We start from the raw sequence: 4584 nt of genomic DNA, 5'->3' as shown, positions 1-4584 counted from the left end.
TCCTGAAATCATATAAGTTCTAAGTCTCAAAATGCATCAAAATAAAGTATCCATAATAGTCTAAGTATAAAATCTACTGAATGTCAGACTGAGTCGAGGTGAGGCCTCACACCATTTGAAAAAACCTTAAACCACTTCACTAATACTGGTAAAAACATGTTTCAGATCATTTTCGGTCATTCAAATATATCTATGCAGATTTACTAGTCATTCAAATCAACCATATCTAAAACACATCCAAAAAATCATTCACCACTTGACACAATGATTTTTCATGTGGAAACCCAAATTGGAAAAACCCTAGTGGGGATGAATACCCACAAGTATTTTGAACTCTTCTAAAGTTCACCTTGTTAGGAGCCAGATCTTGTTAGAAGATTATACAATAATGTCCTATTAGGAACAGATCCAGTTAAGGACCACTCGGTTAAGCAATTGACTATAAATAACCTGTTAAAGGCAATACCTTGCTAAAGGTAACCTCGGTGGAGGATTTTAAATCCAAGCTAATGGATCACGTGGTTAGAGGATTTAAACAACAAGCCTGTTAAAGCTTACCCAGTTAAGGGATTTAACTATTGTAATGGTTAGAGAACAATAGGTTCTTGACTGATATGGAAATAACACTTCCTTGTTGAATCAGATCCTTTATCGCTCCTATCTACCTTCACATCATTCTGCAAACACACCTCCTGGTTCAGCAATAATCACTTCCACACTTAAACAAATTGCCAACACTACATTGAAACAAATCATCAACCTTATAAGAAAATGCATTATGTTGGTAACACAACACAAATGTTACAAATTTCATAGATATTACAAACATATCTGTTCAATCTTTACCATTAGATTACATGCAATCAACATTACATTCTTCTAGGCATCTACAACTGCTCCTGGATCACCACACTTTGAATCTGTAACTCATCACGCATTTGTCACTTCATACTATGCATTTGATCATTACCAAGATAAATGATTATCTCTTACATGCCAAATCCATTTCAAAACTCATCATGTGAAACATGCTTACGTGACATCTTCATCAGTGATCATCATTCGGTCATAGATCATCACAACCGATCTCCAAACTTTATTGGTTAGGGTTCTGCATCTTAATTTGTTAGGGTTATTAGTTGATCTTCACTGAATCAATACCAGTTTCTTTATTGCATTATTACCAATAGCTATACTTTCTTCATTACTAGTAGCTATACTTGCTTCATTACCAGTTGCAATTGACATCAATGAAAACACTATACTTCTCCAATGCAATCTTCATGCAATGCCTGTTGGGAATATGCCTCGAATCTCCTGACCAATGTTCGGGTTAACATCGCCTATCGGGTTAGCTGTATTGAAGTTCTATTGATATCCTGATGAAGTCGCCTTTGGTGATGGAGTTGTCATCAACTATTGAAGGAACAAGATGTAAGTTATGCCAATGACCAATGGAACCTCTTCCTGTGTTCGGTTATCAGGTGAGCAAGGTGGGCAGATCAGATGGTGATCAAGAATGATCTGACAGTTGTCACTATACTGCAATTTGAAATAGCTCACTGGTTTATTCCCAAGACTTGGTAACAAGGTGGGCCCAGGTCCAATGGTAGGTCCAAGAGGTGAATCAGAGGCTGACATGTGGCTGGCTAGAGCAGCTCAAGTGAGATAATGGCTGAGTAGATTAGGTTGATCCAACAGTGGTTGTTATGTCACGATGGGAAACTGCTCCTTAGTATATCCCTCATGACATGGAGACCAAGTGGTGGGATCCGGTAGGAGAGTGGCTAAGGTGAGTTAAAGGTCGAGAAGATCGAAATGATCAGACGACGATCACAGAAGATCCGATGGTGGTCGCTAGGTCATGATGGGAAATTGCTTGTGAGACTTTCCATCATGACCCAATGACAAAGAAGAATTCTAAGTGGATATTGAGGTCATGCTAAGATGTCAGGGCATGGACCTAGAACCAATCAAGGGGTGCCACATGGTGGAGCATAGAAAGAGATCAAGGAAGATCAGACGATCGAGATTGCTTTCAGTGATCGGGGCATCATCAGAGATCGGAAGAACTGGTTGTTTGTTATTCTGATGGGCCGATGAGGTCATCTACTGGTGATCAGAGATTGGGGTAACTTTTGAGTAATGTTTCTAATGGGCCAATGAAGAAATATCCGACTGTGGATGGTCACTCAGACCGAAGTCCAAAAGACTTGTAGGCGGACACGTGAAATGTTTCCGTTGGTGTATTTGAATATGAACCGACCCAACTTCTGGATGAATGTGGAATAATAGGTTTTTCATGAGTTCATGGATGGATAGGTTGTTACTCAATGGTTACAAGGCTGGTATACAAACTGACAGAGGAATGTTTGGTATATATAGGTGGTAGAGGAAGTAGCCGATACAGTGGAAGTTGAAGAAGCCGAGTGGAGAGGTGTCTGCATGTGGTGAGAACAGAGTTCTGAGAATAGAGTCTGAAAAGAAGATCTGAGAATTTATTGTAACTGTGTTGTTTACTGAATAAAGGAATCTTCTTAGTGGTGGGTTTTTTACCCCTAAGGGTTTTCCCACATATATCTGATGTCTTTCTCTAGTGCTATTCTATCTAGTTCATCTTAATCTCCCATCTGTGTTTATTTTATTATACTACAAACTGAAATTGAAATACTTCCTTGCTTGGTAATCCCCTTAGAATTGACTATAGGAGAGCATTTCCGCACTTTGCTTTCCTTACAATGCCAACATTCTCCCCCTTTGGCATTGGTGGAAATACAAATATCAATACCAATTGATTTTCATGGTTGAGAGTAAAGCACATACACTAGTATAGGAATCGTGGTTTAAATTTTACAATCATATTTTGTCCTTCAACTGTATCTTCATATCTTTAGCTGGTAACTGGCTATCAATCATATACATTTATTATCCCCATTTGACATCAATACCAAAGTGAAGGTAAACCATTATGGTTCTCATCCATGCTTCACCGATCTGCAATTAGTTGCTCCCCTTGTGGAGTAGCTCCATTCTTCACCAATCCTTCTTCAAGGTTTTCAATAGGCTCCGAGATTGATGGCTTCCCTATCTTCTTAATTGACTTCATATAGGGGTACAACCCTTAACTTACCTCTAAGATATTCAAATGTATCCTTAGGCAGAGGATTAGTAAAAATATCTACTAGCTGTTATTTAGTAGAAACATGCTCCAGTGATATATCCTTACTTTGAACTTTCTCCCTCAGGAAATGATACTTCATCTCTATATGCTTTGTCCTACCATGCAACACCAAGTTTTTAGAAATGTTTATAGCCTAGGTACAATTCATGTAAGCTGCAACATACTCAGCTTCTACTATTGATTGAGAGATACAACTCTATTTCTTTCTTCTCCAAGATACTAATCTGTCCCCAAGAAAAAAGGCTCCTCCGGTTGTACTCTTCTTGTCATCAATATTTCCTTCCCAATCTGCATTGGTATAGATCTTTAAGTCAATTTTTCATGCATATTGATACCATAATATATAATCTATCATGCCTTTCAAGTATTTGAAAAATTATTTTGGTTGCAACAATGTGTGACTCCTTCGAGCTTTTATGAAATCCGGCAACCAATCCTACTGCATGAGAAATGTTCGGTCTACTGTGGACAACATAATGTAGCTTACCTATCATGGACCTATATTCCTTTTCATCAACTAGTGCAGAATCATCTTCCTTTGATAATTTACAACCTATAACCATTAGTGTTCCCACTAGTTTACAGTCTCCCATTCCAAAAAATTTCAACACTTCTTTCACATACTTGGATTGAGTTATAAAAATACCTTCCTTCATCTGTTGGATTTGTAGACCTATGAAATTTTTTATCTCACGTACCAGTGACATCTCAAACTCATTCTTGATTTCATTAGCAAAATCATGACACATATCATCATTTCCTCCAAAAATGATATCATCAACAAATATCTCCTTCTGTCTTGAGATAGATATTACTGTCTTCACTGGTTCTTTGAAAACCTATCTTTATTAAGTGAGAGTGCAATCTTTCATACCATGCTCTTGGTGCTTGTTTCAATCCATATAGTTCTTTATGTAGCTTGCACACCATATCCTTTTCTTCAGTTAATGCATAACCATCTGGCTGTTCAATGTAGAGTTCTTCTTCCAATATTCCATTTAAAAATGCTGACTTAACATCCATCTGATATACTTTAAATCCTTTGTATGCTGAAAATGCAAGTAAAGTCCTTTCTCCTTCCAATTTTGCTATTAGTGCAAATGTCTCACCATAGTCTTCACCTTCCTCTTGTGCATATCCTTTGCATACTAGTCTGGCTTTATTTCTGAGCACTACTCCATCTTTATTCAATTTGTTTCTGAATACCCACTTTTTGCCTATGACATTCTTATTTTTTTGGTCTAGATACCAATGACCAAGTATTATTATTCTCTATCTAGTCAAGTTCTTCTTCCATTGCCTTGATCCAATCTTCATCGGCAAAGGCTTCTTTTGTGGTTCTAGGCTTAATGGTGGAGATCATACAAGAGTTTTCTCTAAGCCTTCTTCTAGTTAACACACCT

The sequence above is a fragment of the Cryptomeria japonica genome, chromosome 10 (genome assembly GCF_030272615.1).
Source record: "Cryptomeria japonica chromosome 10, Sugi_1.0, whole genome shotgun sequence".
NCBI classification, from domain to species: Eukaryota; Viridiplantae; Streptophyta; class Pinopsida; order Cupressales; family Cupressaceae; genus Cryptomeria; species Cryptomeria japonica.
This window is presented reverse-complemented; position numbering follows the sequence as displayed.